Genomic DNA, 19,376 nt, shown 5'->3' on the forward strand with positions numbered 1-19,376 from the left:
ACGATATATAAAAGGGGCGTGGCACCTCCCATACAAATGGAATCTTTGGTACTGCATAACTCTGAAGGTATACATACAAGAACATTGAAATTCAGTAAGGAGTTATATGAGGTCAATCCCTAACACCACCAAGAAAATTTGGAATTGCGAAAAAGGGGGCGTGGCACCTCCCATACAAATGGAATATATCATACTGCATATCTCTGGATGTACTAATGGTAGTAAAATGAAAATTGGTAAGGATCTATATGACGTTAAGTCCTAGCACCTCCAGTAAAATGTGGAATTGGGGAAAAAGGGGCATGGCACCTTCCCAACAAATGGAATTTTTCAGAACTATGGCTGGTTTACAAACTTAGGTTATTTTAACACCTAAACTTTGACTGTATTGTTGAGTTTGGCTGTTATTCCTTTTGGACGTTTAGTAATCTGCCGCCGTTAAAAAAATGTTAGCTTCAGTCTATCTAAAAATTCTATAAAAATCAAATTATGTGTATGTGTTCCCTACGGAAACGTCTTTCCCACACTTTAATAAATTTTTTTTTTGTCTATGCGAATGAGCAGTCTTAGCTCGCTAAAATGATAATGTTAACAAAATCAATTATCACATTCATAATTAAATTTCTGGTGAAGTGACGAAATATAAATCGATCGACACAGTTACAGATTGAGATCAAATTGTGAGTTATCCAATTGAATTTCTAAACTCTTTAGAACCACCTGGAATGCCTGCGCATATATTAATTGTGAAAATTGGCTCATCAATCATGCTTCTTCGGAATTTAGACCCTCAATTGTGCAATGGAACCAGACTTTGCGTTTAAAAATTAATGCCCAATGTAATCGAAGCAACAATCATCAGCCGGTAAAAGCAAAGGCGCAGGTGTGCTTATACCATGAGTCCCAATGATTTCTACAGATTTGCCATTCAATTTTAAGCGCTTACGGTTTTCTGTTTGCCTTGCTTTTGCAATTACAATCAACAAAGCACAAGGACAATCGCTTACTGTTGCTGTGTTAAATTTAGAGAGTCCGTGCTTTTCCCATGGCCAGCCATATGTTGCTTGCTCTAGAGTTTGAATGCCAAAAAATTTGTTTTTCGTTGCACAGAACGAAAAAACCAAAAATATTGTGTACCCACATGCATTACAATAAGATACAATAATAAAATAATTTCACCAACTATGCGTACAAAATTCAATTCAATTTACAGAACAATAAACTAAATTACCAACAAACAAAACAGACAAAATAACGCAACATTCATTCGATCTCGGGCGCTAAAGCTAGTACATATATATATATATATATATACTAGCAGACTCGGCAGTATGTTGTTCTGCCCTAAATTTGGTCTATCTGCATATATTTTAATAAGCTTTTTCCGTCTAACTCTGCCCTCCCCCTCTTCACTTTATCCTAATCCTTTTATTCACTCCACCCTCCGTCTTTTCCGCTTCATCTTGCTCTATCTATCTATCAAGTTCTTCTCATTCTTCTTCATCCCTTATTGCCGGTCCCAGAGGGTGGTATGTATTTTGTTCCAGTCCCGTTCAGAGTCCCAGTCCCACTCTGAGTCTCAGTCCCAGTCCTAGTCCAAATCCCATTCCAAGTCCGTCTCTGGTCTACTTCCTGGAAAAAAGGATCGTAAATACTAATATAGGCAAATTTATATACCAAATTTCAGGCAAATGAAATAGGACGTATGTATGTAAATAGGTATGTGGGTATTATTAATTCATATATTAATTTCGGCTTCGCATGCATATTTATCAGTTTTGCTGGGTTGATGCGACTAAATCGCATATAACACAATAAAAATTACTTAAAACTCTCATCAACAGCTTTCATTTGATATCCATATTTTTTTTTTTTTTAATAATAAACCCAACGGATTAATACCCTCCAAAGCCCGCCCAACCGACACGAGGGGCGCACCCGCATGACGCACGGATTTGTTTTTGTTTTTGCCGAGTTGTTGATAGGCGGAGGTTTGTTAAGCGTCGAGATCTAAAACTGCTCAGCTACAGAATAAAAATCATCAGCTGAGTATTATATACATAACAGTAGAAAATTATACATATAGTAAATTGTTAAATAAGTTAACGATTTAGCATATAAAGATTTTAATTTTTTTATTTTTATTTTGTTACGAGTTAAGATAGGATAGGAGAGTTTTCCTTATAGTAAAAAGTGAATCCGTTATATCAAATGAATGCGAGTGAGAGTTAAAATCATAACATAAACACCGGAAAGGTTCATTTAATTCGAAATTAGTTCTGTACTGCCTAAAAAGAAGAGGTTTGTAATGTCTTGACGCTCGTGATGGGACATTGAAGTTTACTTCGTTCAAAAGAAAGGGGCTAGAAATTAGTCCATTCAGTAGTTTAGCCATAAATAATACGCCTAACATTTCTCTACGGCTAGCGAGAGTTGGAAGATTGATAAGCTGTAACCGACTAGTATAAGGTGGAAGATTATATGCAGAGTCCCAATGAAAATTCCTTAAAGAAAAAAGTAAAAATTGACTCAAGCCTATCTGCATGAGCGGATTCCAGACTTCTGATCCATATTCTAGTATTGGTCTAACTAATGTGGTAAAAAGGGCTTTGGTTACATAAGGGTCACTAAATTCTTTAGACCATCTCTTCACGAATGGCCTTATTGGCAGTAGTCATAATATGAAGGTTGAAACTAAGTTTAGCATCCATCGTGACTCCCAAGTCAACAAAATAATTTACTGATGCAAGATTATCAATTACGTAAGAGGCTGCTGGCAAAGATCTCCGAGAGAGGCACATGAACTTACATTTATTGATGTTCAGCGGCATTGAATTCGCGTTGCACCAAGCAACTAAGCAGTTTAAATCCGCTTGAAGCAATGGACGTTCTTCAATAGACGCATAAGACCTAAAAAGTTTTACATCATCAGCATACATTAAAATTTTTGAATATTTTATTATGGTACAGATATCATTAGTAAATAGCAAGAACAGAATTGGACCGAGATGACTGCCCTCTGGGACGCCAGAGGGAACATTAATGACCTCTGAAAGAGTATTTTTAAAAATTACGTGTTGCGTTCTACCGCAGAGATAAGAAGATATCCACTGAGTGAGACCTGGTTGGAAGCCAAGTCGATACAGCTTGTGGATAAGCAATGAATGGGAAACTTTGTCAAATGCTTTACTGAAATCAGTGTAAATAACATCGGTGTGAAGATTTTCTCTAAATCCATTAGAAACATGCGTTGTGAATTCAAGTAGGTTGGTAATGGTAGATTTGCCTCTACAGAATCCATATTGAGAGTCTGCAATCAATGCAGAAATGGAAAATGTTAGCTGATTAGTAACAATGGCTTCAAACACCTTTGGGATGGCAGACAATTTTGCAATTCCTCGATAATTTTCTACACATGACCTACTGCCGTTTTTGTGGAGGGGTATTAGAAAATATTCCTTCCAAGCAGAAGGAAAAACTCCATGTTTTAGGGACATGTTGAATAAATCAGTTAGGGGCAAATAAATGTGTTCTGCGCATCTTTTGAGAAAACATGTGGGAATTAGGTCAGGACCGTATTTATAAGATTCCTTCAAAGAAGTTAAATATGTAAGAACCTCTTCTGGAGATATTGATGGAATATTAATTGCGTTAAGTGAGTTAAGTTGATACGGGTATTCACTAGACAAAGAAGTTTAGTCAGCGGAATAGTTAGATTTGAAAAATTGTGCAAATAAGTTAGCAATAACTTGATCGTCGCTAGAGAAATCTTCACGGTATTTCATACCAGAAGGAAAGCCTTTAACCCTACGTTTAGAGTTCACGAAATTATAGAAAGCTTTCGGATTGCAAGTTATTTTCTTTTTCATGGCACATAGATAGGTATTGTAACACTTTTTATTTAATTCAAAATATTTATGACGCAATATAGAGTACTTCAAGTAGGGGTATCCGGGTTCACGTTTTGGCATATATCTCGAGACCCTAGTCACCCAGCGGCATACAACTTACTCTGTACTAAACCACACATCAACAGCTTCAATTTGATACCCATAATGTAAAAACACTGTGTTTGGCCTATATCTCGAGACCCTGTGCGTGGATCGCAACCAAACCTATGTGCAAACCACCGCGTGAGGTATACGCAACTTATCTGAAAGTTTGAACAAAATCGAAAGGCGCATCTCTTCACACACCAGCTACAAACTAACACACATTTTAGGCTTTCTTTTTATATATAAGATTTGTCGACTAGAAATGGTTAAATTGGAACATCTCATCCAAATTTCAATGGATTGATTATATTCGTGAGTTTTTAAGCGCAAAATTATATATGGCCTCTTTACAGCTTTGACTTATTTTGTAGTTTTGTTCTATTTCTTCTATAAAACTAACATTTGTGCATCGTTAAAAGCACAAGAACGTACTCTATTGTGTGACTTAAAAATTTATCGAAGAATAAACAGAGGGATAGTTACAAACCAGTATACGTCTCCGTTTATGAAAAGGGTGTCTTGGGCCGTGTTTAGGCCACAGGCCTAAATATATCTCCCCCCCCCCCCCCCCCCCTCGTAACATAATTTTCTTCGTTTACTACCACCCACATATGCTTGTGATTACTAATACACACAGGCATGTGTGAGTGGTGGTACGCATGTATCTTAGAGTTTTACCGCTGTGAGCCCGCGGTATAGCAACTTTGTTGCCGGGAAACCCAACGAAGGAGCTGTATCTCGGGTTCATCGGCTCATGTCGCAAAGAGGCTCGTCCTCTTTTGATCCAGCAGCCAGCAAAGGAACACGTAATCGCCCGTTCACGTAAGTTGTCAAATTCATAAAATAATTTCCGAAAATATCTTTACCATTTTCATTTTCACAACATCTGTTAATAAATTTCCTTAACACTTGTTGTATTTATACATATTGAATAAAAAACACTGTGAATTCTTTTGTATTAATACGAAACCCTTTTTGGTGTTTTTATTTTCTTATTTTTTCCGCCTTAACCTAATCTTTAACAAATACGTGGGTGCGCGCCGTTGCCACCACGCATTTGTTCATGGTCCTTCGTTGCCGAAAATAAGAGAACCAGATATTTACAATACAGTCCACTCCACTCCTTCACAGAACATCGAAGAAGCAGGAAAATCGTCATATAATCAAAGCGAAACTTCAGCATTAAGCCAAGGAAGCATAGAAAACAGTGGTGATAAAGTCAAGAAGCCCGCAATTATTATTCACACAGGAATACATTGTTATCAGCAATTTGCACACAACAACTCTCTTGGTGATACCAGCAAGTTCATATTGGAAACGACAACATCGAAAAATTTGAATCAGTACTCCGGATAGTCAATATAACGAAGGTACGTGGTTTTATAAACATTCCGTGCTAGGTAGGGTTTTCCCTTTCACTTGTTAATAAAAATTTCAAAATAAAATTATAAATCAGTGGAAAGTGTTTCCTAATACTAAAAACCGTGCAAGTGATTTTGTTGTGAAGTGAGATCTTATCTGTGCAAAATAGAAAAAAAGCGCTTAACGCAGTTATTTAAAGTTTGTGCATCACGCCTTGTGACTATCCGGAATAATCCCCCACCAGCGGTAAGATTTTCCGGACACAGCTCAAGGTAGCACAACACTGCTCTAAAAGGTTAACATAACCTCAACACCGCTTAGCGCCACCTTTCTAATTTCGCTTTTGCAAGATTTTCATTTTCAAAATATTCACCGAAATAAATTTTGATCTGTTAAGGTTATTTAAACAAAGAAATTAATCTAATTTGCACGCATTTGTTTCACATTGAATTAAACAAATTTTTCCACATAAAAATCACTTGCGCCTATTTACACCGGCAGTACGTTTGCAATTTAGTTTGTTGCTTTATCACAAAGTGCACTTAGTTTCATACACACATATTGACGTTGTTGTTTGGGTGGCCAATAGCCTTATTCCTTGCACAATTATTTGAAATATTGAAGAATTATTATTCTCATTTGCGGCAATACACAAATCAGTTTTTACTGATCTAATTTTGTGATACAAAAATTCACAGTCCTTGGTTAAATTACCAAAAGTCCATAACAAGCGTTCATATATTTTTATCTTCACTGACACAATTTTTTCACTAGCCATTACTTATTGGCTTACACAATTTGTTAACACAGCTGCATTAGCACATTCCTTAACATTTACGTGGGTGCGCGCCGTTGCCACCACGAATTGTACTTATCCCACTTGGCACATAAGCCTCTGTACAGTCCTTTTCACGTTAGCCATAACTTATCGGCTTACACAATCAATTGGTAAATTTGTGCACACATACGCATACACCAAATACTTTCACTTGTCACATTATCACTTCCAAGTTCTGTCCTTTGACGACATTTTCCACTCACTACTCTCTGCAAAGGCAATTTCTGTATAAACTTTTGGGTTTTTATTTTTATCCACAATGGAGACCTATACACGCCAAGCAGATGCAGTGACGGAGTATGAAAATGACTTCAACGACATGTCACCTTCACAACACAGTAAACACTCCCTAATATACCAAAGGGATGAGTTAAAAACTCTGTGGGAAGCTACGAAGGTGACATACGAAAAGCTCTTAGGTTCATCAGAGCTTGATTCAAAGGACTTATCGGCTATCAAGAAGAAGCATAAAATGTGCTATTTCAGCTTCCTAAAGTGTCAGGCGGCAATAGCTGAGCTTTTGGAAAATTTTGAAAAGAAAGATAAGAAAGTAGATGTCTCAGATAATATGGAATATCATGTGCGCCTGCCAGCATGTGATACGGATATTTTCAAAGATGACTATATTTCATGGCCGTCCTTTAGGGACATGTTCACTGCCATATATATTAACAATAGTAAACTCCATGCAGTGCAAAAACTATACTATCTGAGGCAAAAAACTCAAGGGGAGGCCAAAGAGATAGTGGAACGGTGTTCCTTAACAACAGACGGTTTCGATACAGCGTGGAAAAATTTATGTGACCGATACGAAAACAAACGTATCTTGGTCAATGCCCAATTAAAAATTCTTTTCAGTTTAAAAGCAGTTGAGAGCGAATGCGGTAGCTCCATTAAAAAACTGCAACGTGAAATAAACAATTGTATCTCAGCGCTTCAATGTCACAAGATTGACATATCAAACTGGGATGCAATTCTAACATATTTGTGCTCCACAAAACTGCCAGAAACCACACTGGCTCTATGGGAACAAACCATAGAAAATAAAACAGAAATTTCAAAATGGGCAGATATGGATAAATTCTTATCCAGCAGATTCCAAACGTTGGAAACTGTGGTAGATATAAGAGGGGATACGGTTTCAAAACCCTCTAAGCCACATGCTTCTCGTTCCTCGGCAGATACATCGTCGAAACGATTAGGGTCCTACCAGGCAAGTGCAGCAACAGCCAAACCTACGTGTAAGATGTGCAAAAGTCCTGCACATCGAATTTCAAAGTGTGAAAAGTTCTTACGTTTAACACCCAATAAACGGTTTGAACAAATTGAGAGCAGCCGTGGGTGTATAAACTGCCTTTCTGCTGGCCATTCGGTGACAAGGTGCACCAGCCAAATGAACTGTGCCACATGTCATTTAAGACATCATACGCTGCTTCATATTTCGAATCAGCCAAAACCAACAAATACTCCTGACACTATCGGAGCATCTACCTCACGGGAAGCTCAAATACGACGCAATGCTGAAAGAGAAAACGCTCCGATTAATAATGTGAACTCATGTTTCGCAAACACAAATAAAGGGGTATTACTAGGGACAGCTCAGGTCAATATTCGTTTTAATGGTGTTGACTATTCGGCGAGAGCCCTAATAGACTCGGGATCTGAATGTTCATTCATTACCGAGAAACTAAAGCGCAGAATTAATCTGCCATCCAAACACCTGCATGCCCAAGTTTCGGGCATCAGTAATACAATGTCTGCACAAGTAAAAGAAGCGTGCAACATACAATTGCGGTCACCAACAGACCCATTAATCGAGATCAATACGATCATGCTGGTTTTACCACAATTAACAGGGAATCTTCCAACTTGCCAAATAAACGCAATGACTAGGCAAGCATTCCCTGACTTAGTACTGGCTGACAAAAGATTCTTTGTCAATGAGCCAGTCGACTTAATTCTGGGCGGAGACATATACCCCCAAATTATGCTAGGCGGTATCAGGAAGGACGTGCTGAACACATTAATAGCACAGGAAACGGTGTTCGGCTGGATTTTGACAGGCCGGACAGATGCGGTTGATACAAATTAGACCCTAGTTTCGTATTTCAATGAGGTCACTTTAGATAAACAATTGGCGGCCTTTTGGGAGATAGAGGAAATTCCAAAGAAAAGGAGCATCAATAACGATGACACTTACTGCGAGGAGCTATACAAATCCACAACAGTTCGGAACAACGATGGCAAATACGTAGTCTCCTTACCCTTTAGGAAAGAGTTTAACTTAGGCCCCTCATTAAGAAGTGCGTGCTCTCAATTCTATCGCAACGAGACACGACTTGCGAAAAACCCAGTCCTTCAAACGGAATACAATAGAGTTGTATCCGAATATGAAACTTTAGAGCACATGAAACAAATAGGCAATATTTCGCCAGACTCAAATGACTGTTACTTCCTACCTCACCATGCTGTTATAAAGGAGGGAAGTACAACGACAAAACTCAGAGTCGTATTTAATGCATCTTGTCCGACCACTAATGGCAAAAGTCTAAATGATGCCTTATATCCAGGTCCGATTCTTCAATCCGACCTGACAATTCTTATACTACGTTGGCGGCTGTTCAAATACGTATTTAACAGCGACATAGAGAAAATGTATCGCCAAATATGGGTCAATGAAGACCAAACAAAATATCAGCGAATCATATTTCGCAAATGCCCCAAAAACCCAATTAATATTTATGAATTGAAAACGGTAACCTTTGGGGTTAATTGTGCTCCGTATCTTGCGATTCGAACGCTGCACCAACTAGCTGATGACGTGGAGACATCGCATCCAATGGCAGCAGATATACTGCGAAATTGCATGTACGTTGATGACGTACTCGCCGGTGGACACAGCATCGAAATTGCAATGAAGGCAAGGGACGAAATATCATTGGCATTGCAATCGGCAGGTTTCCCATTGCGAAAATGGACATCCAACTGCAAGAAAATCCTACAGGGTATACCAAAGCAACACCTATTAAGCGAGGATTTTCTTGAGTTTGAAGACACCAGCATGGTAAAAGCACTCGGTATCAGGTGGAACGCCCATTTCGACTACTTTTACTTCACAGCGAAACCCTTTGACAATAACCACGCCGTAACAAAAAGGTCAATACTTTCTGCGATCGCAAAACTTTTCGACCCTCTTGGCTGGCTGGCACCAGTCGTAATTGTAGCCAAAATAATAATGCAAAATATTTGGTTGGAAGGGACAGGCTGGGATGAAGATGTGTCTGAAACTACTCTACATCGGTGGCAATCATTCATGACGGACTACGAAAAGATCAACGATATACGCATACCGCGATGGGTTCACTACACATTGAAGGACAATGTCGAAATACATGGATTCAGCGATGCCTCGGAAAAAGCATATGCCGCCACTGTTTTCCTGAGGGTACAAACAAAGGATCAAGTCTTCACCAACCTGTTGATGGCCAAAACGAGAGTAGCCCCGGTCAAAACCATATCATTGCCACGACTGGAACTCTGCGGCGCAGTCCTACTTGCAGAAATTATAGAGTCGGCCATAGAAAATATGCAATTTTCAAACATTAAAGTAACCCTTTGGACAGATTCGACTATAGTACTGGCATGGATCCGAAAACCACCATGTTCGTGGTCAACGTTTGTGGCACATCGAATAACGAAAATCATCGATAAAGTAGGAGACAAAGTATGGCGGCACGTAGACTCCGCGTCAAATCCTGCAGATTTGGCGAGCAGAGGCCTCTACGCTTCGGACCTAATCAACAATTCTTTGTGGTGGCAGGGACCTTCTTGGTTACAAGAAGACAACGAAAATTGGCCAACACAAGAAGAAGATTACAATACGAATATGGAGGAAAAGAGGGTGAAAGTTCATACAACTTTGGTGAAAAATAACTTTGATATTCTAGATAGGTTTTCCGATTTACCAAGGGCTTTGCGGGTTATGTCCTATATTCTTCGGTTTTTCCAGAATACGCACCCAAAAACTAAAGCCTCCTTCAAAAGGGATTCTCATTCGATCGCTCCTGACGAAATAGAAAAAACAACGCGAAGATTGATAACAATATGCCAGAGGCAACATTATCAAGAAGAGTACGCAAACTTGAAGTCAGGAAATCTAATAAATGGGAAGAGTGAGATTCTACCCCTGAACCCATATATAGATGAAGAAGGCATCATTCGAACTGGGGGGCGGACTGGGCATCGAAAGACATGTCCCATAATGAAAGTCATCCCATTATTCTTCCTTATACTTGCAGGTTATCCAGACTTATCGTCCAATCCTCTCATGAGACCACCCTGCATGGAGGGAACCAGCTGATGCTACGTCATATCCGCACTCAGTACTGGATCCCACGCGTTAAAGTCATGATAAGGTCGGTTATCCACAACTGTAAAGTCTGCACTATTTACAGGAAGCGGACACAAACGCAACTTATGGGGATCCTTCCGAAAGAGCGCACCACCTTTACTAGGGCCTTCACTAACACTGGGGTAGATTTCGCGGGACCATTCGATATAAAATCCTACCGAGGGAGGGGATGTCGAGTTTCAAAAGGATATGTTTGCCTGTTCGTCTGCTTTTCGACGAAAGCCATCCATCTAGAAGCGACAAACGATCTTAGTACCGGGTCCTTCCTAGCTGCCTTCGCCAGATTCGTATCCAGACGAGGCTGTCCGAAAAACGTTTACTCCGACAATGGTACTAACTTTGTCGGAGCTTCTCGATCTTTACGATCCGAGTTTAAAGCATTTCTGCGTGAAGCAAGGGACGGAACGTTGACTAAATATAGCCATCACATTATAGAATGGCATTTTATACCGCCAAGCGCTCCTCACATGGGAGGTTTGTGGGAAGCGGGGGTAAAAAGTTTTAAGACCCACTTTAAAAAGATCGCGTCCGATCATAAATATACTCTCGAAGAGTTTACAACCCTCTTATGTCGAATTGAGGTCTGCCTCAACTCGAGACCTCTAAGTCCCTCATCCAACGACCCTTCCGACCTGGAGCCGCTTACTCCAGGCCATTTTCTCGTAGGTGGGCATCTTTTAGCTCCACCTGAACTCGACTGTAGTGAAAACCCTGCCTCCATTGTAAACCGATGGCAAAAGATGAAAGCCCTTCATCAGACCTTTTGCAAAAGATGGAAATCGGAATATCTCACCGAGATCCAGAAAAGGTATAAATGGAAACATCCACAATCCAACTTAAAACCCGGGGACCTAGTCGTCATCAAGGAGGATAACCTACAACCGAACGAGTGGAAAATGGGGAGAGTCGTCAACACACATCCAGGTTCCGATAACCGTGTACGTGTTGTTGACGTCAATACAATCAAAGGACAAATTACGAGACCAATAGCGAAATTGGTACTACTTCCGCCCAACGACAACGAAAATGAACTTTAATAGTCCATATTCCTTTATCCCAAAAAACCCAGCTCTCGTTCACCCCGAACGAGGCCAACACACAAATAACCCAGCTCTCGTTCCCCCGAACGAGGCCAACACACCCTAACGCAGATTCACTATCTGCCGCAGAATACAATTGAATCATTTCTTTTCTCATCATCATAAAAATTCAACTGCCTATTGCCAAATTCCTCAAACGGGCTTTTGGGTTTGCGATATCTGACACATTGCACCCGCAACCGCTTGGGCTTAAATGTAAAATAATTTTTTTTTTCAACTGTGATCACTTAAATGAGCATCCAAATGTATTATTTACATTTCTTTACAACAGTTAAATAAAAAGAACTACCTATGTATACTGAGCCTCGTCCGTCCGGATGTCACGTTGTTTAAAAGCTTTCCCAGATTATTGAACGAATTATTGAATTGCTTCACATGAATGTTTTCATACATTTAAAGCGATACGGGCAATCCCCGCTTAACTCATACAAATAGACAACATTGGGTAATTCGTTGTAGTTCCATAAATGGAACTAGTTCCATAAATGGAACACAAACAGCAACATTACCAAATTTCTCTGAAAACCGCCTTACCTACAAGCATAACTTTAACACATAATTACATACGATGTATGTAGTGTGTAAAAGAACAAAATATGCAAAGAAGGCAATTGGGAGAACTTTTCAACAGCTACGGCAAGACGCGGCTGAATACGCTGGTAACACTTCAGCCATCGCAGGAGTGCGGGTCCAAGTCTCACTCCTGGGATGAAGGGCTTCGAAGAGTCCTGACCAAAGCTCTCAGCTGAGTATGTAATGTTCGGTTACACCTGAACTTAGCCTTCCTTACTTGTTAACATTAAAACCCCTCACCCAAAAACCCTTCTTTTCGCTCTCTGAAATTTTCACAAATCTTGAGAAACGCCATTTCTGCGATCAATAATCATATTTACCCTAGTAATGTCTCGACAGACCTGCAACCAGCGCCTACTATTTAGCGCAGGTTCTTTCTTGAAAGTATCGTCCGATGAACCGCGGCGCACCCAATGGATACGAAATCGCGGAAATAAAACCTCGAAAAATCTTACAAACATCCAGCAACCGGCTGTTTCAAAAACACAAAATTTTAAGCAAAAATTTTCGGCAGAATAGATAAATAAATTCAGTGTGAAAATGCTGCAATGCGAGGAACTGAAGGAAGATGAAGTTCCCTCAAATACGCTGGAACAGTTTACGGAATTGGATCAAGTACTTGAAACGATCAATACAATGAAGTACTGCGATGTATCAGGCTCTGAACGGAATTACGAAAGATATACGGAAGTTTTGTCCAGATACCAAGAGCAGCCTCATTTACTTGATCCATATTTGGGATTTGTTGTTGGGGCGATTGTTGGCAAAAGTGCACGATAAAGCATTACCAGAAAATGCAATTCATACTGCATTTAAATATGTGTATATGCTTAGCAAAGTGCGTACATATAAAGTGGTGGTAAAATTCTTGCCACACGAATTGACTGACTTGGAATTCGCATTGGATTTGCTCGAACGCCAAAATCCGACAACATAATAACTGAGAAACGCGTTATATGTTATTACTGTGGATGTCAATACTGGTTTTGAATCCATCCCATATGTCACGTCTAGACGCCTATACCACAACTGCTAGTGATGCAGGCCACCCTGCAATTACTGATGGGAACGGCATAAATGATGTTAAAATATTAATGAATCACGCACAAACGAAATCTAAAATGGAACGCATTTTTGATATTTGTCAACTTTATTCGGCCAACAAATGATACATGCAGTAATATGCAGCATATTTAGCTGCGAAATACTTGGTACGCGCCGATATTAAAGAGATTTACTTGGAACGTTATTTGGACGAGATAACGTCGGCGCTGAGTGAATTGGATCACAAGGCAGAAGAACAGGGTGGCGCAGGAAAAAATATTGCTTTCAAATCAACTATTAACTGAATTCAATGAATTAATCCCAAAATATATTCAACGTGATCTCTATCGTGGTATGAGCGGTGAAATAATGAAAACTTGTAGTACTGATCTCATTAAGAATTGTAGTATGGCACGCATTGAGATATCGATCGCAAGTCTTGACTCTTGGCAATATATTGTGGATAAGTGTTTGCTAAATAAAGCTGCAGTTATACGTGAACGTGCCATAGCTGCTTTTGCCGAACTTTGTCGCGCCTTCTATAACATTGAAGATCATTCAGAAGCAAATGCTGAAATTATTCATGTTTATCTAAAGGGTGCCAATAATAATTTGGAAGAGCATATACATACGTATGGGTTATATAAGCGCAAGCATTGGACAGCTAACTGAATCTTTAATAAAATATTCTTCGGCAGCATTATTCGAATTTCTACGCACACACCCCGCAGAAGTGCCACGTTTGTGTAAGGAGGTGGTTACTAATTTCGAAGAGAATGTCATGCATGAGCGGGTCACGTATCCAATGTTGAACTTTTAGATATTTTAATAAGCTCAGGGACCATTAACGATGTATTATTGGACAACTCGAATGCATTTAGTGAAGTTGTCGCCTGTTGAACATCGAAACAAAAGGACACAAAAAAACAACAAACTAATATCTAGCATAAATGTCTATTGCCAGTTGGTGCAAGTGCCACATCTTTCCAAACGTATTCTATCTAAATTGGTCATATTCATTGGACTCGCTCATGTGCACGTACGCAAAACGAGTGCTACTAAATTATATGAATTTTTGGCATTCCGTGCTGACGCTTATGACATTCCCGAAGAGAATATGGATGCAATATTAAACTTACTATCGGAGACTAATTGGGGCTTGCCACTGGTTACAGTGCGGCCCATACGTAATCAATGGGTATTAAAGCACCAGTCAGCGGCGCTGTAGCGAGTACAAGCACTGCTCCAATAGGTACGGCGGCCAACTTTGCAATGTATCTTATTGATCAAGCGGGTGCAGATGTCAGGGCAGCGCAACGAATGCCACATTAAATTTATGTAAGAGGTCGTTGTATGACAACATATGGCATTTATTTTTTCAACAATGCGGTGTGCTTGTAGCAAACGCGTATCTTCTCTTATAAAGTATTTTAACATTTGATATTATTTAAACCTCAATTGTATTATTATGTAGGAATGAAGGCAATGGCCAACATTGCTAGTTGCACACAATTATGATATGATATGAATGCGTTGCCTTGGAATGGACAAATGTTGCCGCTTTCCTTTTGTTTCTTTGTAGTATTTATTAGTATATCATAATGCTGTTTGTGTGTTCGCCAAGCGCACATAGCCCGCGTATCTCTTACGCCTGCCCTACCGGTCTGAAATTGTTATACGATGTGTGTCGAAGATTCAAATTTCAAATCAATATCAGCGCCGCCAAAACGCGTCGCAGAAATTCACCAAAGAAGTCCAAAACTACAAAAACCCACGTTCCTACAAATAAGAGCATCAACAATAATGATACTTACCAAACTACAACAGAAACCGGGCAAACATCTGCTACAGAGGTTGACAAACATCCGGCTGGTAATGCAACAAATGTCAAAGGTAGTATAATCTCACCGCAAACAGATACCCATTATTTTGCATTTGTGATAATTGGCTCGATCGCCGGCTTTGGGCTGGTGACAGGGGTTATACTTTGGGTCATTTATCGTCATTGCAGCAGGCGTCCCACCTCTATAAATTTCGAAAATCCGCTATATCGTAAAACCACCAAAGATCATTTTAGTTTGGAAAAGAATAACCTGCCGCGCTTGTACCCAAGTACGGTAGATGAAGAGTCCAAAGAGCCGCTGAACGACGATTCGTGAGACAACACGTGTGTGTGAAATTTCTCTAATGAAGGAAGTGTAAGATTCGAGCACTGTTTAAATAAATATATGTTGTTCTCAAAAGTTAAACATGTCTAACATATTTCTCATACATATGCACAACACACGCTAATAAAAAACTATATTACGCATTATACATATATCTCACCACCGCGTGTTTTAACTCAATGATTTTTTTTTCATTCAGGAAATGGAAAAGCTTAGCAGATGTAAAAATCTCTACATTTAATGCTTGACTGTCAATAATTATTGCAATACAAACGTTAGGCCTCATGCGCAAGCATCTCGCGCACTACACGTCAGGCACTACACGCCGCACTACACGTCACGCATTACATGCCGCACGACATATCGAGCACAACACGCCACACATGTCGCGTATTACATATCTCGGCCAATCATTCATCTGGTCGAGATTTAAAATACCTAATTCAACATTATCGACAATACACGTCAAAAATAATGTTGAATGGTGGAAGTGCACTCTGTAATACCTTTTCAGCCAGGTCTCGAACCGTTCCGTGTGGTGGCAGGCCACTCGTCGTGAAAACAAAGTTCACCACAAACCAAAAAAATAAATTTTAGGACTACTTCGGTGACATCTACCGACATAAATCAAATTATAAAATGTACTAAAGGCGCTAAAGCGACAGCCACATCGCTTGGATGCGTGCTAAATCCATTCTTTCTTCCTTTCTTTGCGCGCATAAGTATTGACTTATGGCCTTTAATTTTTTATTTCAATTAAATTTTATTTCAATAAAATGTTTTTTTTTGATAATATCTTAGAGATAATTTTTCTTTGTTTACGCTACCCAAACAACATTCCGCCAACCTCAATTTGGGCATGATCAATGATACCAATATTCTTTCAGATCATGACCCGTTACCAAACCTTATTGGCCAAGGCAGAGGGAGGCGCAAAGCGTTTCGATGTCGCGTGCCAGCTCTGCGGCAGGGACCATAGTCTCCGACTCTGTGCCGAATACAGGAAAAAATCCCCGGAGGAGAGGTTGCGGGCCGTGCTGCTGTACTGTCCGAATTGTCTGTCGCCCTTTCATCGCGTGGACAAGTGCACTAGCAAATATCGCTGCAAACGGTGCCAGCAAAAGCACCACACCACGCTCCATCTAGATGAGCGTCTTTCTGAACGCGATGATGCAACAACCATTGGCGACGACAACCCGTCCGATGACACGTTGTCAATCCATCTAACGGGGCCGACAAAGTCCTGGGCTCAGCAGGTGGAAGAAGAAGAAATGGAGGAGGAGAGAGCAAAGGCGGAGGAAGAAAAAGGCAAAACAGAGACAACGAGACCGTCAACGGTCAACCATGGCATTCGCAGTTTCCGGCCGCAGTTACAGCATGAGAGAAGCGCGGCGAGAGCAAATAAACGTCGAAATGACCGAGACAACTGGCGGCACCGCGACATCGGACTCCAAGGAGGCCCGACCGAGTCATCAAAACGCGGAAGACAGCAGCGGCGAAAGAAATCAACGCCATACACTTCTGACGCCCTAGATCAAAAGGCACTATCGCGTGGTACACCGGAAGGCTTCCGAACCGGCCGGCTACTCCCAGCCACTCCAGCGCCCATCATGCGGTCTTTCGTGCCCATTGCGCCGACGGCCATCGTACGCGTCGAATCGCGTGGGCACCTACATCTGGTTCGTGCCATCATTGATCCCTGCGCCGCCAGCACCATCGTCGATGCAGAGCTGGTACGCGATTTGCAGTTAGAGCGCCAAGGACCAGGGCAATGCACACTTATTCTGCGCGGCAAGTTCGGTTCAACGACTCATGTCACTACCCAAGCCGCCGTGGTCAACGGCCACTATCGGTTGAGTCCGCCATCCAATGTGGATCCAAAGGTTGCCGTTCCATTCGAATTTATGCGGCTTGCAGATCCGCAGTTCTACCGCTCATCGCCAGTTCGTCTTACACTCGGCGCTGATCTATACGCCGAACTGATGGTGAGCGGAACGCCAGCAACAACAGTTGGCGGTCTCCTGACCCAACCAACCGTATTCGGGCTGGTAGTCTCAGGAGCCTGCCAAAAATAGGAGTTGTTTCACAAAAATAAGTAATTACAGCACGGGATTTAAAACCACGTACGTGTATTTAATAACATCTTTTCTTTTTCCACAGGAGAGCGAAACGTGAGGTCAACCATCTGGCGTGCAGTGCTTGCAGTCCGCATCTGCACTGCTTTCTTTCATTAGCGCCTTACTGGACGTGCGATCACGTGGCATCCCTTTTTTTTTAATGTTTTCTTTGTTGCTTACGGCAAGGGGGCCGGTATGTTTAGGCCACAGGCCTAAATATATCTCCCCCCCCCCCCCCCCCCTCGTAACATAATTTTCTTCGTTTACTACCACCCACATATGCTTGTGATTACTAATACACACAGGCATGTGTGAGTGGTGGTACGCATGTATCTTAGAGTTTTACCGCTGTGAGCCCGCGGTATAGCAACTTTGTTGCCGGGAAACCCAACGAAGGAGCTGTATCTCGGGTTCATCGGCTCATGTCGCAAAGAGGCTCGTCCTCTTTTGACCCAGCAGCCAGCAAAGGAACACGTAATCGCCCGTTCACGTAAGTTGTCAAATTCATAAAATAATTTCCGAAAATATCTTTACCATTTTCATTTTCACAACATCTGTTAATAAATTTCCTTAACACTTGTTGTATTTATACATATTGAATAAAAAACACTGTGAATTCTCTTGTATTAATACGAAACCCTTTTTGGTGTTTTTATTTTCTTATTTTTTCCGCCTTAACCTAATCTTTAACAAATACGTGGGTGCGCGCCGTTGCCACCACGCATTTGTTCAGGCCGTTAGCCCGGACTTTGCGGGCGTGTTGGACGCTTCCCAAGGCAGTCGGTTCTATGTACCCGAGCGACTCGGGATTTTTTCCCGACCACAAACTGTCATCCTCCCAGCAGCTCCTCGCTGCGGGACTGCGCTATACTCTCGTTCGCCGGGAAGGTATCGAACCCAATCCGATTCCGTCACCTTACCCCGGTTCTGAGAAATGGTTCTGTTACGTCAGCCGGAAAGGAATCTTTTTATGGCGGTCATACTCTTGTCAGTATGTCACGTTCAAGGGGTGGTTGCATCGGAGAGGATGGTCTGGGCTAGATCCCAAAACCAGACATCCTCGTAACTTTTATAAATCTTTTGTGGCTCATTTCTGTTCACGCCCAAGGGCGTTCCGTAATATGCGCACCCCCCCCCCCCCCCCCCCCCCCCCCAACACAACTATCCAGCAAGCCACAACAAGTACTCGCTGCGGCTCGCGCCCTGCGGCGCCACCAGCTCACACGCCGCTCCCACTCATAACTACAATCTCCGTAGTAGAGTGGGTAGCAATGCCGAGCAACAGCCCCAGCACCCGTCTTCTTCCCCCTTTTTTCCGAAAGCAATCATGTAGGTCAAGGAAACAGACTCTTAGTCCCTACCACCTTTTGTACCGTTTGCCAGCACAGAATATATATGTTTGCCACATCCGCCCAATTCAGCCCACGCCACTTTCCTAGATGTGCTGGTCTCCGCGGCGGAAACCCTTCTACGGGCTTCATTGCGCCATGTTGCCAGGCCGTAAACCCAAATACAACGGGTACACCAATGCTTTTCCAAGGGCGTCCAGTACCAGGGCCGCAACAGCAATAGCGTCCTGGCCTTCACAACCTAGGCGTAGTCGCCCGTCACTTACTCGCTAGAGTGACGATGTCTTCCCCGCTGCATTTCAGAATTCTGCAGTTAAATTGTAATGGATTAACGGGCAAGATCACAGAGATAGTCGATTTCATGAAGCGGCACACCAGCCACATTGCTGCGATTCAAGAGACTAAACTCACAGCACGAT

General features: G+C 41.4%; 1 protein-coding gene, 1 long non-coding RNA gene and 1 pseudogene across 7 annotated transcripts in view; 2 read left to right on the top strand and 1 right to left on the bottom strand.

The window, feature by feature from the left end:
• The window catches only part of fz (frizzled), a 737,734-nt gene that overhangs the window by 402,085 nt on the left and 316,273 nt on the right, over positions 1 to 19,376 (bottom strand). For 2 of the 6 annotated variants that reach the window (XR_010953993.1, XR_010953994.1), the window contains exon 6: positions 15,138 to 15,535. The exons of 3 other annotated variants lie outside the window; for them this stretch is intronic. The gene's annotated coding sequence lies outside the window, so the exon portion shown is untranslated. The remainder of the gene's footprint in view (positions 1 to 15,137; positions 15,536 to 19,376) is intronic. One more of the 6 variants, XR_010953995.1, reaches the window with a different exon arrangement.
• Positions 1,500 to 18,066, top strand: LOC137254451 (uncharacterized). The gene is made up of 3 exons (XR_010953998.1): positions 1,500 to 5,365; positions 16,379 to 17,586; positions 17,652 to 18,066. It is a non-coding gene; the product is annotated as an uncharacterized lncRNA (long non-coding RNA).
• Positions 9,560 to 16,368, top strand: LOC137252703 (uncharacterized; annotated as a pseudogene).

This window comes from Eurosta solidaginis, chromosome 5 (assembly GCF_040869045.1).
Source record: "Eurosta solidaginis isolate ZX-2024a chromosome 5, ASM4086904v1, whole genome shotgun sequence".
NCBI classification, from domain to species: domain Eukaryota; kingdom Metazoa; phylum Arthropoda; class Insecta; order Diptera; family Tephritidae; genus Eurosta; species Eurosta solidaginis.